Raw genomic sequence first — 22,067 nt, 5'->3', positions numbered from 1 at the left:
CAAGCATTTGCTTGTGGGAAGTCCTCGAGGACTGAGCTCGCTACTCTTAGGAGGTGCAGCTGTGTTGGCGAGGAAGGAGGAAATGCTTCTGTAAGCCTTGGGGCATGTTTGGCAGGAACTCATTACTTGCTTGCACATATGGGTGGAACCTTTGGCTCTGAGCAGGCCAGTTAATTTTGTAACAGAGAGTGTAACATACACATGCTCAAGCAATAGACACCAGATTTTTATATTAAGGACATAAAACATGAGAAAAAGCCCTGCCGGATCAGGCCAGAGGCCCATCTTGTCCAACAGCCTACTCCCACAGTTGCCAACCAGATATATATATATATATATATATATATATATATATATATATATATATATATATAAGAATCAAGTTTGAGCGCAACAACACTCTTTTAATTTTGGAAATGTAACAGAAAAAAGGAGTCATTGTCAGCTACTGCCGACAGTAAGAATAGTCCATTGTTCCTGACTTGAAAATTATAAATTTATACAGGCAGTCCTTATGTCCAAATGAGATAGGCCATTATGAGTTATAACTTCAAACACAGAAAAGGCAGTGAGAAATTCAGACCGCTGAGTGGGACATGTCGGGTATTTATCCTTCCAGGCTTTCAGTATAATTCTCTTTGCAACCATGAGGGCTCACAGGGACCACTCTCACTGTCCATCCGTTGGTCACCACACCACAGAAAAATAAATTAAGGGTGTGTGAACACCTGAAAACAGCAAGGACTTTTTTCAAAACAAAGTGAATGTGAACAACAGCACTCTCCTCGCTTGTGATTCCCAGGAAGTGGTATCCAGAGGCATAGGCTGGATCTATGCTGACCTATTTAACGTTATTAGAACGTTATTAGCGATATCATTCTAAAAATGTTGCAGGGCATGCTAGTACATTAAAAGCGTGGCTTACCAGGTTTCTTCGTCAATCAGTTCAATCCATCCGTTTATTACAATCATAGGTAAAGGGACCCCTGACCATTAGGTCCAGTCGTGACCGACTCTGGGGTTGCACGCTCATCTCGCATTATTGGCCGAGGGAGCCGGCGTACAGCTTCCAGGTCATGTGGCCAGCATGACAAAGCCGCTTCTGGCAAACCAGAGCAGCACACGGAAACGCCGTTTACCTTCCCGCTGTAGCAGTTCCTATTTATCTACTTGCACTTTGATGTGCTTTCAAACTGCTAGGTTGGCAGGAGCTGGGACCGAGCAACAGGAGCTCACCCCGTCGCAGGGATTCGAACTGCCGACCTTCTAATCAGCAAGCCCTAGGCTTTGTGGTTTAACCCACAGCGCCACCTGCGTTACAATCATAGGTAAAGGTAAAAGGTAAAGGACCCCTGGGTGGGTTAAGTCCAGTCAAAGGCCACTATGGGGTTGCGGTGCACATCTGGCTTTCAGGCCGAGGAAGCCGGCGTTTGTCCACAGACAGCTTTCTGGGCCATGTGGCCAGCATGACTAAACCGCTTCTGGCACAACAGGACACCGTGACGGAAACCAGAGCGCACAGAAATGCCGTTTACCTTCCCACCGTAGCAGTACCTATTGATCTACTTGCACTGATGTGCTTTCGAACTGCTAGGTTGGCAGGAGGTGGGACAGCAACGGGAGCTCACCCCGCCACAGGGATTCGAACGCCAACCTTCTGATCTGCAAGCTCAAGAGGCTCAGTGGTTTAGACCGGAGCACTACCTGGTCAAAGACCAGTAACTTTAAAATGGCTAGAAATGCAACAATTATGACAACAAGATACAATTGTTATATATTTTTAAAAAGCCAGAAAAAAGCAGAGAAACAGGAGTCGCTAACCAACTAGAGCTTTGCCCAGTTGAACCCTGGTGAAAAAAACCATGTGTCTGAAGCACAAGATTTCATAAACTGAATAATAATGCCTCTGTCAGGCTTGCTGTCCTTGATTTTTCATGATTTAATTGCAGGTTATAGCAGATGCACAGAATCGTGCTACATTGTGTGTCAGAAGATTTCTATCTGATAGTAAGTATTTTAAATAGAATGCTTCAGTGTGCACCCAGTCTCAGGTGATTTTGCAATTCAGTGTCTCTGGTTTGTTGTATAATAGCCACTTTAGTTTTAGTGTGTCCTAAACCATTTATTATTATTATTATTATTAACAACAAATTTATATACCACCCTACACCTCAGGTGTATATATATACCACAGAATAAAATCAAGATATAAAACCACAAACTACCTAATAAAAATACAAAGAACAACTCAATAGCCCACCCCCCAAAAGCCACATTCTAAAAGGTCAAAGGATGTCAATACAGTGGAACCTTGGTTTACGAACACCTCGGTTTACGAATTTTCGGTTTTCGAACGCCGCGGACCCATCTGGAACGGATTAATTCACTTTCCATTACTTTCAATGGGAAAGTTTGCTTCAGTTTATGATCGCTTCAGTTTAAGTACTCCGCGGACCGTCTGGAACAGATTAATCCACTTTCCATTACTTTCAATGGGAAAGTTCGCTTCAGTTTATGAATGCTTCAGTTTATGAACAGACTTCCGGAACCAATTGTGTTCATAAACCGAGGTACCACTGTAAGATCAACCAAAGGCCTGATTAAAAAGGAACGTTTTTGCCTAGCACCTAAAGGTGTATACTGAAGGCACCAGGCAAACTTCCTTGAGGAGAGCATTCTACTGCCAGGGAGCCACTGCAGAGAAGGCCTGTTCTCGTGTTGCCACCCTCCGGTTGAAAAGCCCAGATCTTGCAATTTTGTCAATAGTGTTGTTTTCCGTCAGTGGGGCAAGACCAATTCAGGGGCATTGCAGTCTCCTTCTTCCATTGGTGAGCTATTGCTAGTCGTGTTCCGGTTGGTAAGAACCCTACTATGCAGAATTTGCTTCTGAACTTTTAAGGATGAGCTACTTGAAAGACTGGACCACAACGGTTCATTCTGCACACACTGTCACGGGTAGGGATGCTCTCGGCAAGCTTCTTCTGTTGAGCCAAATTGGTGTCACAGCAGGTTATTTTGTGTAAGTGTTTTTAATGACTCTTAGTTCCTATCAACTCTTTTCAAAGGTCAAGTTATTATTCCTTGAACAACAGTAAGTGTGCTTTGAAATGCGGTGTGTGTGTGGTGCAGGAAGTTCATCCCCCCCCCCAGAAAATCTTGAAGTTTTTCTTCTTCTTTTTAAGCTCCTAGGGGCTTTCCAATAACTGACAAGCAACTAAGCAGTGGCATGGATAAAGCTTTTAAAGGTTATTAGTTATTCAGGAGTGCTGCAAAAGGGCAATTTGGTCTTCATTAGCAAGACAGTGTAAATTGGAAAAATGCTCCAGCCACTCAGGTACACTTTTAAATATATCCATATTAGCAAGAAAGACTGCTGTCTGCTTATTCATGTTTGATTGTCTTTGATTTCACCTCAAGGTCTTGCCAGCCAGCTTGCAGAAGATGACACTAATGAAGGCATATTCTTCATGTATCACAGAGGGAGGCCTCTGCTTATATTAGATTCTGCTCACACAGAGATTAATTTGAAGGGAAAAAAACCAGCTTTTCTCAGGAATACTTAGGAGCATCATGCATTGCAAAGTTATTTGCAGTTAAAAAGCAAAACAACCTGCAAATTGGAGCTCGGGAAGATCTTGTGGAAAGATGGCCGTTCAAACCTATTCCTGTCCACAAGCAGCTCTTGGGCCTACAGAAGGAAAATATAGAGCTCTTGGAGAATCCCTGTATCTTTCTCCTCACAGGGGAAAGGGAAGTTTGAGAAGAATGATTTTCACCTGAAAAGGAACCAAAGAGAAAATGACTGAATTGCATCTTCCACCCATCTTTATACCACTCAGACACCCCTGGTGACCCTCTAGAACAGGCTCCCCCAAACTTCGGTCCTCCAGATGTTTTGGACTACAATTCCCATCATCCCTGACCACTGGTCCTGTTAGCTAGGGATAATGGGAGTTGTAGACCAAAACATCTGGAGGGCTGCAGTTTGGGGATGCCTCCTCTAGAAGTTGCTGAATTCAACTTCCATCATCCTGGATGTGAGTTAGAGTCTAGCAATATCTGAAGGACCACAGGCTTCTCAACCCAACCCTGACAAAGTCTTCCCAGTGCTGGTTTGGGGGCTCACCCACAATTCCCTTGGGTCCTTGACTTCTAAGCATGACTCCAAGAGACTTTTCTTTGGCCTTGCTGCTTTGCCCAGGAAATCTCGCCATTTGCTGCTGAACCAGAGCAAATGCCAATCAGGTTTTCTGAGGACTGACATCTGTGCCATGGACCAAATATATAAGAAATCACGGAACAAAGGGGAAGTGTGGGTGAGCTCTGAGTTGAAAACAAATCCACAGAGAAAATAATCCCAGAACTGTTCATAACTGTCCATTTTAACCTATATAATGTTGGCTCCAAACCCAATTAGAGGGTGGGGAGGAGAGGCAAGCAAGCAAATGATAGAAACCTGTGGGTGGTTGTGGCAGAGAGGTGGGGGGAGATTAAACTGAGACGTGTAGGCATAATATCAGCAAAAAACAAAAAAAAAAGGTGAAATAGTTACAAAACTATATTTCACTTGTTTCATTTATTCTTAGCAGCACATGCAGCCACGGAATCTCCCTGCTGGTAAGGGAGCGCCCCACCTGAAGTTTGGGAAGTAATTTGTGAATTTAAAATAGAAACGCTAATAATTTGTCTGCAGTGCAGCTCAGTTTGACTCAGCCTATATTCTGACACACAAAAGGGTAGCAAGAGAGGTGAATTTAGGGGAGCATGGTGTGAGGGATTCCCACTTTCCCACCCCTCGCTGCTTTAACAACAGAGGCTCTCCCTGTGCTTCCTTACAAACGGGAGAAAACCTCCAGTGTCCCAATTGGACTTGTCTCCAGGGCACCTCAGGCTCTGCGTTCGAAACCTATTGCCACCAGTGGGGTCTCCTCCCATGGATCCCTACTGCTACAATGTGCCTCTTCCTTAGGCAACTATGTGGCTCCTTTGGCTTCGCTAACCAGCCCTTTGTATGACAGGAGAAAAAGCAAACAGTTTCCTCTTCCACAGGAAAGCTCTGTTCTCGCCTCTTTGTCACACCTCTGAAAGTACTGAGACACTGCCAGAATCCAGGAACGTTTAGGCACATTTAACTTTATTGTTAAGTGTGGCAGTTGGGGACTTGAAAACATGGGTTTCTCTGGTTCTTAAAAGCGCCTATCTTCTTTTCATATAACACAGACTTGTTAATACATCTCCTGCATCTTGATAATAATGGTTATAACCTTTCTTCCCATCCACCCAAACCTAACCTCCTCCTCCCTCTCTAACCCTCCACTCCCCATCTGCCTTCCAACGGTTGTCCCCCCTCCATTTAGAACGCTGACTAGCTCCGCCTCCCAGGGAACACCTCCCTATCATGGGAGTGATAGGTTAACCCATGATGAACTGGAATCATCATCAGGCACTATTTCGCCACACATGGCCGGTTCGGTTACACTGGGCACAAAGCCTTGGGGGAGCTGCAGGGGGTGCTGCAACTACCGGTATGATGTAGAATGGAAGGCAAGAGGCAAAGGGTGGGGGGGGGGTAGGTGAGCCGAGTTTTCACGCTGAGATTTGAGATCCCAAGATCTGCATGGTAGCAATCTGCATGCCTTCTGCAGCTGCAGCCATGTCAGCCAGGGCAGATGGGAATCACAGTCCAAAATATCTGGTGGGCACCACAGTGGGAAGGCTGCCTTGACATTTCTATACACATGCTGATTGGATAAACTCACCCAGTTTCTAAACCTTGCCTCAAAACATCCACCTCTGAAGGAGACGTTAACGGGAGCGTTATAAATTAAATGCAATATGTCCTTCAAGCAGAATTTAGAACTGACTCTGGTTGTGAATACGGTATGTAATTTCTTCCTGACACCTTTGACTGAAGCCCTCTACCCAACGGTTTATTTCTAGTGCCTCCATTCAGAACAAGTTGCTTGACCTCACATTTAGAAGGTCTGTCATCACCCCAAACAGTTCCTTTTCATAAAGAGTTTGCAATTGTACATTGCTGAGCTTTTAGCAGCATTTCAAACAGACCTGTGACCTGCTGACCTACAGGTGGAAAGACTATCTATAAATTTGCCCAGGGACAGGCATTTTGTTTTACTTGGCAGTGCTTCCCACTGAATATTAAAGAGCCAGAATTAAGTGAGGTCAGCATTGTGCCACCATGTGAACACCCCCCCCCCCCCGTTTGCCATTCAAACCTTGTTAATTTTGCTCGACTAAAAAGCTGAAAACTGATGCTATAAAAACAGGAATGCTGTTGCTAACAAAAAAGTAGCATGAGCCGAGGGTTTCGATCCATGTCCGGAGGACGTGGAGGGATTATATGAACCTTGAAGCAATTAGTTAAATTGTCTCCCTTCTGGTAAATTCCAAAAGACATTATTAATTGAACTGCTGGTCCCTATTAAAGAGACCCTGACAGGGTGCCTGAAGACATTCCTGAAATATATCTTCAGCTTTAGGAAAGACCATTTAGCTGAAATCAATGTCTGCCAAGTTCATATTTACCAAATGTAGCTGAATGCAAAAGGAGGTACTGACTTCTACATGTTTGGCAAATGGTTCTCAGTATTGACTATTCCTGGACAAAGCTGAGGAGCTGAATGACCAGAGGAAGTTGGGAGCTGCTATATGCGCTGAGGCAGAGAGCCAGAGATTTAGATTTACCGATTTACTGGATGAATTCAAAAATCTCTGATTTGCACGTGAAAGTAGTTCCTACAATTTTCTTTTTATAACAAACTGAATGGGTAGTGCAGAATTCAAGCATGCAGTTCTTCGAATGCATTGTGAGGTGGCCGCATTCTCAGAAGAAGAATGGACGTTTTCTGAACATATAGATTGATGTATAGATTTCTAAAGCCTTGCTGGGTCACTTCAAAGGCCTTTCTATTTCAGCATAGTGCAGGCATCCCCAAACTTCGGTCCTCCAGATGTTTTGGACTACAATTCCCATCTTCCCCGACCACTGCTCCTGTTAGCTACGGAGCATGGGAGTTGTAGGCTAAAACATCTGGAGGGCCGCAGTTTGGGGATGCCTAGCATAGTGTTTGCATCCATACCTGTGATAATGAGAGAAGACATGTGTCTCGGGGCTAACTAGGGATGGGGAAAAATCCATTTCAGTTCACATTTAAAGTTAACCTGCAGTTTCTGAAGCAATACACAACTGGGGAAAACAGCCATCTTGTGAAATTCACACTTGGAAATTTGCAATCCGGTTCTCCAGTGCACATTAAAATGCATATTGTAGTGAAAATAGCTCTTGAACTGCCCCACTGATATAGGTTTGGATGAAGTGGGGACATATGAGGGTGTCAGCAAATGATTGAATGATGCATCTGACATTGACTGTGGACAGAGCCCAGGTGAGCTATTGGCGCCTGTGAGTGACAGCAGCCACTCCTAGTCTGACTCATTTGTGATTGTCTCAGCACCCACCCGAGCATCATCAGGTTGCAGTACTGATCACATAAGGGCTGAATGGGATGTTGTTGCCTGTTGACCAGATTTCCAGAAAATCCTACCATGTTCTTTATAATCATGCCACCTTTCCATAGTTAAAACTGTGCTGAAGGCAGCTTACAACGTTGAACAGATTAACATAATTACAATCACAACAAAAGTAGTCTTAAACAAATAAATTAAACACACCCAAAAGTACACAGCTAAACGGAACTATTTCCACATAAGATCTAAAAATGAAGATACAAAAATGGAATATCAAGAACAGAAACAAAAGCCTGCAACACTCCCACCCTAAACAAGACACCAGTCTAAGAGTTCAGCTTTTGTAGCTGGAATCAGCTGGAAGGAATGAGTTTCTTTTTGGGGGGAGGGGGGTTTCAAGTTCAAGAAAAAGAAATGAGAGATGAAGCTGATTTGTCTTACTGTGGAGACTACTGGTTATGCATTTGTGTTAATATCTATAATGTGGGTTGATCCCATTGCTCAGCTGTTCTGCTTGGTTAGTTAACAAGGAAGAATACTATTGTTTTACTGGAATACTGTCCCTGAAGATTCATGGCAACAAGTTTTTTTGTTTTTGTTTTAAGTAATTCTTTGTATAACCACCAAAGCCAGGCTACCAAGAAGACGATCTGTTGCGTTCCATATAGGCAAGGAGAGCAATTATCTTTGCATGTGCCCACTGGGGTTTTTGAGAGGCTTTTCCACGAACGCAAACCTCTGCTTCGTGGTGGAGTGCTGTGTACATTAGGCAACGGAGGCAGCAGCAGGCAACAGAGTGCCCTGGCAAAGGAGAAAACTCATTTTGCTCGGTGTGGTCCCTCTTCTCGAGAAGAGCAATGTTTGTGCAACACGACTCTCGTTGCTGGGAAGGGAAAGGAAACCCGCTGTGCACATCTGCTCAGATTTGGAAGCGCAGCTATTCCAGATGTCCAGCACAAATATTACAGAAGCCAACTAGCTCCTCCAAGGCACAATAAGCAAGTCCTGTGACGGGCCACTTCAGCAGTAGGCTTCTTCAGAATTCCCCCCCCCTTTAATTCTAGAAAGAAAAAATACAGTTGCAAAATCATACAGTTACAAATTAAGAAATTCAAACCCTGTGTTTATCGAATTACTGTAATAGAAAGTATACTATATGCCAGTGATGGCGAACCTATGACATGCGTGTCAGACATGACACGCAGAGCCCTCCCTGCTGGCACCCGCCCCACCGGCCCATTCGCGCTGTTGTTGTTGTCCCCCCCCATTTGTTCTCCCACTCCTCCTACAGCTTGTCTCTGCTAGAGCTTGTCTCCGCTCTTAAAACCCAGATCCTTTGTTGTTGTTGTTGTTGTTGCTCGTAGCCAGAGATTGGTTTTGTAACCCTTTCTGTACTTTCCCCCCCTGGCGCTTTGGCAGACTATGATTGGGTGTAACAGCGGTCGTTTTTTAACCCATTCTGTGCTGGGTTTTTTGGCGCTTTGGCAGACTATGTCGGTGCTGCGTGTTAGTTCCAGCGAAGGTATTATTCATCATTTATTTCTGTTCTCTTCCCCCCCCCCCAAAAGCGCAGCAGCTTTGGGGCATCCCCCCCAAAGCAAAGCAACTTTTGCACCCCCCAAAAAAATCTTCAAAACTTTGGTCAGCAGCTCCCCCCAAAAGCTCAACAACTCTGGGCACTTTGTGATAAATAAGGGGTTTTTGGTTTGGTTTGGTTAAATAATTAGTTTTTGGTTTATTAAATACAGTACAGTTATATATTACAATTATACATTTTTGTTATTTAAACTATAAATATCACGAAATTATGTTTTTTTTTCTCAAAGTGACACACCACCCGAGTTATGCTCGGTTTTTTGGCGAATTTTGACACACCAAGCTCAAAAGGTTGCTCATAACTGCTATATGCCCATGTGGCTTTCTCCCACCTCAGCTCGACATCCTTTAATCTTTAATTTCTATTATACATTGTGTCTTTATGCTAAGCCTTATCTGGTCACTGTTGAGTTTACTTTAGATTGATTCATCTTTACATACTTAATCTAGGCATAACAACATATTGTCTTTGGAACAGTGTTTTTTCATATAATCCTCAAAACATTGCCATTCCTTCCTCAAGTTCTGGTTAGAGTGATTCCTTATGGCTGCCGTTAGTTTTGCCATTCCTATAAATTCACATCATCTCCACAAAGGAGAATTGGATAAATAAATTACGCTTCTTGAGAAATTATTCACATTAGAGCCACAGTTTTAAATTGCTTAATTAACAAGTTTAATCATTTACCGGTAATTGCCTTCTGATCAGTTGAAAAGTGTTTCAGATTGATATGGCAATGTACTTTTTTAATAGAGCACCTTTGCAAAAAATGCAGACGGCAGGTGCCATTTTGGAAGAAGCATCCTTCCACCATGACAGTAAGAGCTGTTCGACAGTGGAATCTGCTGCCAAGAAGTGTGGTAGAGTCTCCTTCTTTGGAGGTCTTTAAGCAGAGGATTGACAGCCATATGTCAAGAATGCTTTGATGGTGTTTCCTGCTTGGCAGGGGGTTGGACTGGATGGCCCTTGTGGTCTCTTCCAACTCTATGATTCTATGATCACTCTCACAGGAAGGGAAACCTATTCTCAATATGCTGCCTGTTTTACTGCAACACTTTGGTTTCAAAAACCACATGATAACCCATGGTGGTTATATACAGTGTAAGTGTAGATGGGATTTGCTGCAATAGGTGATAGAGCAGTGGGATCTTCCACTTTTTGGTGGCAGGGGTGGGATCCACTACATTTGGCTTCTGACATTTGGCCTTAAGAGTGAACTTGGATGAGATTCTTCCTCTGGTCCAAACAGTGGTGGTTTAAGAAACTCAACTGAAAAATAGCCATGTAGAAAGTTATGGAAAGTACTGGAGTTCTGATAAATGGCTGGGATCTTCAGGTCCACATCCTTGAAACTAACAGCCTCCCCAAGTCATCCTCAGCATCCTTTATTCTACATCACATAAGCATGGGAATAATAATAATAATAGTAATAATAATTTATTATTTATACCCCGCCCATCTGGCTGGGTTTCCCCAGCCACTCTGGGCGGCTTCCAACCAAATATTAAAAATGTAATTACTCACCCCAGCTTCAATAAATATTTCCTGAATACATGTACTAGATATATTACCATTGCTAATACGGTTTCAAAAATTGAATTTCATTGGTGAGATGGAGCTAAGCTGGTCTAGCTCCAGTCAGTGTCTACATGGGAAGCTTGCATAGACACCCTATGTATATTGCCCTAAGCTCTACAGCAGTCTACAAATTAATAATAATTTTGGAATAATTAATAATTGACTAACAAGAAATAAATATTAAGAGTGCTGACATCACTGAATTGAAAACTTATCCTCTTGGCCACACTGCTATAACAACTGAATGCACTCCAGCAGCTAAGCGGGCACATGAAATGATTCCTTTCCCAGATCCTTGTCTTCCATTCCCTTCATTGTCTATGGGCTTTATGTTATAGTGAGAATCCAGTCCTCAACCTGAAACAGCAAGTCTTAGAAACACCCGAAGGGGGCTTTGTATAAAATAAATTGTTGGGAAGCTTCTGTAGGCTTGTAGAGGAGATAGGCAGAAGGTTAAGAGCAAAGAGTTGGCCCCGGAGAATTAATCAAGGAACTTCCTGTTCAATAAAGTCATGGTATGATATTCTTGTGGAATAGTCCTAAGCCGGAGATGTAGAGATGGGAAAGACAAGCCAATGATATTATTTATTGGAGTCCTGGATGTGTCTTCTGGGAAAACATATCGTGGGGCAACTTGGTGAAAACAGAAGCAAGATGAAATGTTCAGGTCAAGGCCCTTTGCTTTCTTCAGTAAAATATCCCACTGCTTGAGATATTGTCCCATTTCCCCTTAAGATGTTGTGCTTCCAGGAAAAATTCCCCAGGAGCTGAAATATCCTGCCCCCAGCACCATTCTTTCATAATGACTAGGTCTAGAAGGTGGAGGAAAAATATAACTGTATCCCTGCTTAATTTTTGTTCAATGTTTTTACCTGAGCCAGAAGACCAGTGGTTTATCTAGCTCAGAAGTACAAAACCTCAGACTCATGGACCTAACTAGGCCCATCTGGATTCCCCATGTGACCCACAAGGCCACTATAGCCAAGCCAAGTCCACCTGCCCTACCCCTGAAATCACAGGCCATGTATAGATATGCTGGGGCCAAAAGGGGGGTTTGCAGGCACAGATGAACAGATGGTCAGTGGGGCCTGCAAAGCTCTCCAGGATCTGAAGGTGGTGGTTCCCAGATGTGTGGATAGTGTCATTATATGGTTTAGACACTAGATGGCGCTGTGTTGTATGTGAAGAAGGATCAGCAGCTTCCTGTGTCTATCTTATTCTTGTTGGAGAGAGACAATAACATTCTTGTCTTTCCTCCTGAACAGCATGCCCTCTAAACCTTCCATGGTCAGCCCTGCTACCTGAGATGTTTCAAACTAGAGATACCAGGGACTGAACCTAGGACTTAAGACTGGAAATAGGGCCTTATATGCCCTGAGCTATGTCATCTCCCCCTTTAATTTTTTCTTTTTCCTAATGTGTTTGCTGTTGCTACTTGTGTTTCAGTGTCTGGCTCAAAGTGCGGCAACCACGTCTTTAAACATAGTCCAAAAATCGACTAAAAATTATAGAGAGTTTATGGGCACAATACAACCACATTTAATCACGTTTGAGTCCCATTGATTTCAATGTGAAAGTTAAACACATGCTTAAATCTCTCTGACTGACATTAATTGGATATGGAAAGTGTTTAAATTTGGCTGGATTATTCCCTACATTTGCAGGAATAAAAGTATTTAAAAGCCTGGATGTCTGAAGAGTTGCCAAAGGCCAAGGTTAGGCATATTCTGGAATCAGCACCGAGTGGCACTGCTTATTTAATCAAGCCACCAGAAAGTCATTTATTCCGTTTCTAATTATTTTAAGTAAAAACAAATTTTGAAACCTGTATGTTGCTTCCAAATGCAGAATTCATGCGTGCACAACTCTCCTGCCGCGTCTAGTCATTTGTATTTTCCTCACTCAAAAATCCAGCACCCTTCCCAGTCGCAAACATATCTGGGGGGTGGGGGGGAATACCAATTTTGTTTTATGAAAAGCCAAACATTTCCAATTTTCAAGGTGGTGCCAAATCTTACCATCTGAAATGGTAGCAAAGAAAACTTTGTGCCATATCCAAGTAATGGGAAAGACACATAACACTAGTCTGTAGAAAGAGCCTAATATTGTAGCCACCCCAGTCATATGTCTTACTTAAGACAATAGCAGTTGGTGAGAAGGGCAGGAACCTCACACATGACCTCTTGGCCATGGAGTCCCTGTCATTTGCTAAGGCAAGAGGCAGGCAGGTTCATCAGCGGGAGCTCTGGTGTCAACGACTGGCTGGATGACGAAGAGCAGTAGAAGCCCCCCCATCCAAAAGCCCCCTAGGGAAGGCACAGAAGAAGATGATTTAGTTCCCGGACCCTGGTGGTGGGACACCAGCCACACCTCAGAGGAGGGGACAAGCTGGGAGGTACTAGAAGCAGGAAGCTTGAGGGATTGAAAAAAGGTAGAAGAAGGCTGGTGGCCCAGCACAGGGCAGGGTGATGAGGTTTGCAGTTCAGATCATAGCTGCCAAGTCTCCCGTATTCCCCGGGAAATCCCCGTTTTTCCAGCTATTCCTAGCTGAAAAAACGGATTTTTCTGTTTCCCCCCGGTTTATTCTGGCACGACGGCCATTTTGGAACTGGGTGGACCATGCTCAGAAGCGACTTTTGATCCTGCTCTGCCCAGTTCCAAAATGGCTGCAGTGCGACTTCTGGCACGGCGGCCATTTTGGAACTGGGCAAAGCAGCATCAAAAGTCACTTCTGAGCGTGCTCCGCCCAGTTCCAAATTGGCGGCAGCGCTACTTCCGGTCTGCTACTTCCGCCCGGTCCCTTATTTCTCTGACACCAACTTGGCAGGTATGGTTCAGATGCAGGCTCTGACAGAGACGACGGAGGGGAGCCAGACCCTGCGCGTCTCCTGCAGACCCATCCTGACAGCTTCTCTGCTGACGACTCTCCAGCCCCACTTACTCCTAGAAAGTGACATGTTGCTGAGCAATGAGCCACAGGCACAGAGAGAGGCCTCTGGGGCTCACCATAGCAGAAGATTACAAGGGAGCAGCCCTGACTCACAAAGCTAGAGAGTGAAGGAGGGGCTGCATGCCAGTTTGAGCAACTTCCTCATTAGGTGGGGAGTTTGACTTTATGAGCCTCCTTGTATTTTCCCCCTTTCCTTAATAAAGAAACTGTCGGTTGGCCTCATCTCTCTCTCTCTCTGACTTGTGAATGACCTGCTCTTCCTGTCAGCCTTGTGACAGCATTCCCACCTTTTCACCACTCCCCCTCTCCTTCCTGCTTAGCAGCAGTGACTCTGCAGCCGGGAGGGCAAGTGTAGCTACAGGGTTTGGGGTTTGTTGGCATCCGTCTGCCTCAAGGGACAATTGGAAGAGGGTGCCCATGAGGGGTAAAGTCAAACCGTTGGAGAGTTACAGCGCCTGCTGTGGCTGCAGAGACCAATATGGGAGAGGCATGTTTTATTGAAGGCAGATGAAGACGATTACAGGCAGTTACAGTCTAAGGGTCAGTCCTTTTACAACATAATCCTGAGCATGGTTACTTGGAGATAAGCTCCACCGGGTTCAGTAGCGCTTACTCCTCATTGTTTAGGATGCAGCATTAAATGCATTAATCTAGAGTAGGGATGTGGAACACTCCTGACCCTGCCATGCTCCCCCATGTGCCATCTTCCAGGAACCACAAGAAGCAACTGATACGGTTCTTGCTTTTCTGTTGTAAACATCATTCCAGCCACAGAATAACCAGAGTTTCCTAATACACATACTGTCAGACGGCAGAGGAACCAACTCCCACGGCAGGTTGCCAGGAATGGATAAGATGAGGAAAAGTCCTAACCATCTGCTTTTTAGTCAATATTTACAGAGAGAGGCTTAAGAATGCAGCCTCTTGGGAAAATGGTGTTCTCCCGAGGAAATCTCCACCCACTTTTTCTCCCACTTTCTCATTCATCAACAGCACCCCCCCTCCCAAATAGGGCCATCTGTCTCCAAGCTCTTTGCTCTCCTACTTTTAAGGCTGGCCGGGTTCTGGGAGATGGTAGGTCTGGAATACTTTCTAGTGATAATGTGTCAGCCAGATGCTCCAGCTCTGCCTCTTCCTCCCTCCTCTCCCATTGTTTACCAACTTTCCCCCTCATCTTCCTCTGAACTGTGACCTCCCGCAAACCCTGCTTGTAATTCTGAACTATATTCTTCTTCTCTGGAAGGGTCAGGCTGGGGAGGCAGTCTCCTCCTCTGCCCAGTCCCTGACACATATATTCATCTCTCTGTTCTCCATCTAGGCAGACAAGAGGTATTATTAAAATTCAAGCACTCATTCTAGGCTGGAAAAAGCATCCAAGAAGAGCACATAGCATAGCAGGAACATGCTAGGAACATGGCTTGGGGAGAGGGTGTATGGCCCTGCTGGGAAGCATACTGAGATCCAGATAGGAAAGCATACTGAGATCCAGATTTGATCGCTAGGCCAGTTTGCTCTCCTAAGCTTATATGAAGCAAAAGAATCAAGCTTCACATTTCCTGAAACCACCGCAACCTTCTGCAGAGCTCATGGCATGAATAAACATGCATAGAACCTCATTGTGATTTCATGGAGTGTGGGGTGGTAGCTTCTTTCAAAGAGCTGCATTTAAAAAAGAAAACAAAAAAACGGCCAGGTTCACTGGTGGGATATGGTGTTCAACATCTTTCTAGTCCGTCAAGAGGTCACAACAACAAATATTAGAGTAAGCAGAAAGGAAATGGAAGTATCTCCTTATCTGCTATTTTAACTATGAACGAGATAATTTGAGATCTAGCATGTCGCAGCAAGTCATGACAGCGATTAAATGTGTGTACAGTTGTTGTCGAATTATCGCAAAGCTCAGATGTAACAGCATGGGTGCCAGAAATACGTCTTGAACTGTGGATTAAGAGATGCTGTGATATGATAGATGCTGTTTGAACAAGGAAACGGACCCATATATTTACTTTGATCCATTATAAAAAAAACATTAACTATAAACTGTGGAAACATCCCAGGCTTTTTAGTTGTAAGCAGTTGACCAGTAAGAATGGCAAGAAAGATGACTTATATAGTTCATTATAATCTGGTGCATATTATTATTATTATTATTATTATTATTATTATTATTATTAGGCCCAACCTTTGGCATCATCTTCAGTGCTGAGATTCTGAAGCCAGCAGAAACATTTCGAAGTAAGCCAAAAAGCAGCTCTAATGTTTCAGATCCATCCTCATATTCATGTGATGTGGTAAATCAAGCTTCAGGAATGCTCATTTAAAAACCAAAAAGTCCGTGAGGATTTGCACTTCTTTTATATCAGCTCAAAAAAAGCTCAATAATTTTAAACATTTGCCTAATGAAATGCAAGATTTTACACTGAACTATCTACAAGAGGATTTAAAAACAGCCACAGTTTCTACCACGTAACTACAGAAGCCCAACATAAGTTTAAAATGAATAGTTGAAGGGTCTGACTAAATGTGATCTCAGCAACCATGCTTTTGCCCCATTCAAGTAAAAAGGTAAAGTTCCCCTGGACAGTTAAGTTCAGTCAAAGGTGACTATGGAGTTGAGGCACTCATCTCGCTTTCAGGCCAAGGGGGCCGGTGTTTGTCCACAGACAGCTTTCTGGGTCATGTGGCCAGCAGGATTAAACTGTTTCTGGCGCAACGGAACACCGTGATGGAAACCAGAGCGCACGGAAACTCCATTTATCTTCCCGCCGCAGTGGTACCTATTTCTCTACTTGGCACTGGCGTGCTTTCGAACTACTAGGTTGGCAGGAGCTGGGACAGAGCAACGGGAGCTCACTCCGTCATGGGAATTCGAACCACCAACCTTCCGATCGACAAGCCCAAGAGGCTCAGTGGTTTAGACCACAGCGCCACCTGCATCCCTTTCCATTCAAGTATAACATAAGGGGTAGGCCTGCGGATAGAGCTGATATCAAAAGAAGGCTCCTTGAGCTCTGCTCTGCTTCCCCATTCTTCCTGTCCAGGGTGGCCCTGTCCTCTGACTGCCCCTCAGAAGCAACCTCTCCTCCTTGCCCACTCTCCAGCAGCCGCTACAAGCTTCCCAATGGAGGAGACTGGCAGCAATGGCCATGGAGAGGCCATGGAGAAGCAACTGGACTGGCTCAAGGTAACCCACTGAGCTACACAACCAAGTGCAGATTTGCACCCTGCTCTCCCAGGCCCTGGTCCAACCATTACACCACACTGGTTTCAATCCCTTACCTTTAGAAAGTACTATAAAACATTATTTTAGGAAGGCATTTAAATGGGCCAACTGGAGCCCATTTTGCTTAATAGGAGGGTTCAAAAATGATTCCTCACCTCCCTCCCCAGTTGTGTTATTCTGATGCTGATGCACGCAATATTTTGACTAGTTTTTACAATGCCATTTTATATGTATATTGCTTTTCGCTAGCAGCCTTCAGCATCGGTAGGGAGGGTGCCACTTTGATAAATAATCATCAGCGTTAGCTGCCCTGATAACCAGCCCACAAGACGGCCCAGGAAATCCTCCCCCAAATGGGATGGCATTACTCGCAGCTTGCAAATGAGTTTAATTTAATACTACAAAAGCCAAGAATTTGAAATATTTCCCTGTCTTCATGCACAGAGAGGCCCCCTAGTTTGCCCGTACCACATTTTATGGCCTAATTGGCATGGCTGTAACAGAGAAGGGTAGTATCAATTGCCTAAGAGTCTCCAGGAGCACAGTGTGCTCATAGAAAGAGCTTTCTTCCTAAGTCACATGATATCGAACTGGGTTGGTTCCAGAGCTTATTTTGATATGGCACCATAGCTGCCAAGTTATCCCTTTTTTAAAGGGATTTTCCCTTATGCTGAATAGGCTTCCTCGCGAGAAAAGGGAAAACTTGGCAGCTATGTATGGCACAACAGTGTGCCGTAAAACTGCTTTACAGGCCAGCCCTTGCTCTGCTTTGCCTTCCATCTTTTCCTCATTAGGCAGTCAAATAATTTCAGGAAGTTCACCCAATGCCATACTGGACATGTGCATTCCTTCTACGTGTTTTGAAATTATTTTCAAAATGTTTTAGGGGTGGTGGGGAAGGAGAAGAGGGGAAAACGAAGGGTCAGGCAGCTTCAAAAGGAGAGCGAGTTATCCTGCAATCTCCAAATTACCATGACTCTCTCCGTCGAGGAAATCAATTAATTTGTTTCCCAATGGCTTATTTATGTAACCCCCTTAACTATAGCATTGCCCTAGCACTTGTGCAATGTCGTGGGAAAATCTAAAGCTATTAAGCTAGTCAAATTCAACTCTGCCTTGTACAGGCAGACAGCATTTACAGTAAGCAAATGGATGGTATGTTAAGACACAGACAGATTTCCTCCCCTCCCCTTTCAAATCATGGTTTATTGAATCTAGTAAGAAGAGTGCAGGAATCTGTCCATAAGACCTTTTTGTGGAATTTCTAGCCCTTTCTATCAGTGCTGGTATCTGCATTTCAAATCTGCATTCCATTTTGCCATTGCTAGCTGGGTTGGCTTTGTCTTCTGGTTTAACTAAAATTCATTTCAGAAATCATACATTTTGATCCTGATGCAAAAAACGGCACATATTTCCATGATTCCATCACTGAATTTGATTTCCTTTTGATACTCTTTAATCCACACTTGCACATTAAGTATGTAACTGCAGAAAAGAAAAGAAAAAAAGGAATATGCCATGCGACGGTGCAGTTACGTCAACATTTTTTGTGCTTTTGTATTGAAAATAATCCAATGTGCTTGTACACTCCTGTGGTAAACCGTAAGAAGAAGCAAATGGAGACATGAACTGAAAACGAGGAGAGGCAAGCTTCATGCATGCTCAGAAGTTAGAACAAATTCTGGAAGTCAAAAGTGGAAGGTGCCATTCTACAAGCACAATCAGGACAGTTGGAAACCCTAAATCAGGGCAACATCTGAGAAGCACAATTTTGTTGTCACCCCCAATTTCTACCTGCAACTAATAAATGTATGCTGCAGCTGCTGGTTTCAGCCCAAAACAGTAGCAGATATATACGTAGAGGTTTCCAGCCAGTCAGGCCATCCTTCACAACACTCCATTCCATTCCCCCGTTATGATTTTCTCCTGTATGTAAAACTCCTCCAAGCTGAACATGGCTCACCACGTATAAATGGAGGCCTGAATTAACAGGGCACTCAGAACCGCTGCATGTCAATAGTTGGCAGGGGAGTGTAGAAGGAAACCCAGCTAGCTGTTTTGAAAATGACAATATCCTTTATTCCCACTGCATTTCAAGATGAGTTCTTCATCAAGAGGAATTTTCTTTTCAAATGAGTCCAAATTAGGCATAGGAGATCCCTATGTTAGGGGGCCCCTATTCCTCTTATAAAGCCACAATCCCAGAGTTAGCCTGGAAAGATGGATTGATTGTTAGACAGCTCTGGAATTGTAGTAGGTCTATGAGGGGAGTAGGGGGTCTCCTGGCAACTCTCGGCATCCTTAGAAAACTGCTGTTCCCAGGATTCTTTGAGAGGAGCCATGACTATTTAAAGTGATATGATACTGCTTTCAATGTATATTGAAGATTGGGGCCTCAGTTCTTTGCAAAAGTCCTGCCCTGCAAGCTTCCAACGCCTGCAATTGAGGATGGAGGTAATAACTGTTAGAACTGTTTGGGCTTTATAACTGGGACCCATATAGAACTGGACTTGGCCCTGGAAAATGTGAATTCATGTCAGCACAATCCTTTGTGTCTAATATCTTATGTAACCTCTCAAATAATGGCACTGAGCCAGCAGGCAGCAGAACAGGATAGACTTGTCCTATGGGGGATGGTGCCATAGGATTGTGGGTACTAGTTTGCATCCTCTCTCAACTGTACCTGTCAGGGTGGCTTATGAGCGAAACATGAAGCAACACTGTTGATTGTGAGAACATCTATTTTAGCCAAAGGGCTTTTTGCCAATAACAGATTAGAGATGAAAGTTGTATTTTGGGCACTCAGTTATTGGAAAACATGTATTGTGCTTCACAAACTAGGCTATGCATCAAGATAAAGATCTGAACAGCGAAGACAGTAGCACGATTCCTTTTCCAAATCTAGATAAGAAAGTAGCACAATTCCTGCTGTACATAGAACCCAAATGTTGTTATGAGTTGGGGTCATATCCTGTATGCAAAGAACCCTCCAACCCTGGAGCCAGCGAGTGTTAAAAGCGAATCAAGCCTTCTAATTCTGGGAAACTGGCCAGGTATCTTCCTGGTAAGGTGATGGGAGATTAAAGGGCTCGGTGAGACATGAAATGGATGCGCCCCGTTCTATCAACAGACAAAGCCAGAGTTGGGAGTAGAGGTGGCAGTGATGTGAGCTAAAACTAAAGCAGCAAGTTGGAGAGGGAGTCAGTTGGCATGTGATTGAATCCAAGGCTGGGGCTATGGGAGAAACAATACCTTTTTGGGGTGCCTCCATCATAGGCTCGGTTTGTAGATATGTGTAAATAAACCATATGTCATAAAGACACTACAGTCTCCGCTGTGCCTCGTTTCCAAAAGGAAATGCAAATCCTGAGTAAGTGCCTGGCCCACTGGAATTTTGCACCATTTAGAGATTGGGATGGCGTGCAACAATATATATGGGGGATGGACTGGGAAAATATCAACAGAAACTTTCATTTTGATTTTTAAAAAGCAGCATAGCATTTATATCAGGACCCAGTTTGGCTGCTGTGAGAACAAGCTGCGAGACTAGATGGGCCAGTAGGACTCCTCTTACAGGTTTAAAAGGCTGGCTAGCACTTGTAGCAGTTTTACATGGTTCAGGAAATAGAGGAAGGTGAGATGTGGAATCTAAGCCCTATAAAAAGGCTTCCATCCTGTAGAAGGAGGGACTTAAGAAGAGAACAGGGAGGAACAGAGACAAGCTTTGGCCAGCCATATAGAGCTTTGATTTGGTTACTATTGTCATGTTTCTTTTGTGAATACTAGGAATGGGTGAAGACAATTCCACAATTTAAAACATTCATCCTGGGGATGGTGAGGGGAGAATTCAGGGAAATTTGATTGATATTTGGAGAGCAAAACATTTGTTTGATAAACAGTTCACTTTTTATTCTCATGTTCATGACAGTAGCTCACGGATACATGCCTTATGGATTTCCAAAGAATTGGAGCCCAAAGTAAAAAAGAAGAAGAAGAAAGAAATCAATCCCAGAACATTGTCAGATCATAACTCTATGATAATGGAAATCCAAAAAGAAAGTCAAACTACATTTAGATGGAGATTGAATGAAGATTTACTGGAAGACCAAAATTTTATGTAAAAAGCAAGGAAGGCCCTGGGGGATTATTTTGAAATAAACCTTCAGGGGCAGACTAAATTACAAATGGTCTAGGATGCAAGTAAGGCGAGTAAGGACTGTTTATACAACAAAATTTGATCAAAAGGAAATTAAAAGAAAAAATAAATCTTAGATGAAATTATGGAAATGAGAAGAAAATGTCAAAAAAATGAATATGGACGATAAAAAAGGGGTTTAGTTATACAATTTCTAGATTTCAAAAGGAGGTGAAAGAAGAAGATGTGAAACTACTGAAGAAAGCATATAGCATCCTGCTAGAATGGGAAACGAAGGATGAGGAGGTCAAATCCGTTATGATCAAGTGGGCTCAAGATATAGAACATAATATATAATTTGAGGACTGGGAAAAATTGTGGAGAATAGAAATTTACAGATTGTTCTCTCTTGAAGGAAAATTACATGAAAATGATGTATAGATGGTATATTACACCAGTAAAAATGGTTAAAATGTACAAAATCGGGTTGAACATATGTTGGAAATGTAAAGAAAAAGAAGGCACTTTATATCACATGTGGTGGGAATGTAGAGAAGTCAAAAATTTCTGGGAGATGATATACGATGAAATGAAAAATTGTTTAAAAGGACATTTGTAAAAACAAAACAAAAAAACAGAAGCTTTTCTGTTAGGGATCCTAGGACAAGACCTGCCAAGGAAAACAAAGAGTTTATTTATGTACCCTACAACAGCGGCAAGAGTCTTGTTAGCACAAGGATGGAAGAATGAGGAAGTCCCAATGAAAGAACAATGGCTGGAAAAACTGATGAGCTATGTGGAACTGGCAAAGTTAACATATAAATTATGAGAGAAGGACATCCGTGACTTTAAGGAAGAATGGGAGCCTTTCACAAACTATTTAAAAAGACAACAAAAGGACTTGGACTCCTTGGCAGGTTTTGAATAAACATCCACAATTTATTAGTAGAACATATTATAGATAAGGCAATGATGTGTACAATTTTGTAACATGCAGAGACATGTGTAAACAAATCAGAGGGGGGAGCTGAGGGAAGTCTCTGGAGGGTGGGAGAGGGAGGGAGGGGAGGGCATAAAAAAGGGGGGAAATGTACAG

General features: G+C 43.4%; 1 long non-coding RNA gene across 1 annotated transcript in view; it reads right to left on the bottom strand.

Annotated features, from left to right (window-relative positions):
• The window catches only part of LOC148686166 (uncharacterized), a 202,510-nt gene that overhangs the window by 110,775 nt on the left and 69,668 nt on the right, over positions 1-22,067 (bottom strand). The gene's annotated exons all lie outside the window — the stretch shown is intronic.

Source organism: Zootoca vivipara, chromosome 3 (genome assembly GCF_965207765.1).
Source record: "Zootoca vivipara chromosome 3, rZooViv2.hap1.1, whole genome shotgun sequence".
NCBI classification, from domain to species: Eukaryota; Metazoa; Chordata; class Lepidosauria; order Squamata; family Lacertidae; genus Zootoca; species Zootoca vivipara.
Note: the sequence above shows the minus strand (reverse complement) of the source record. Positions and strands in the feature narration are given on the sequence as shown.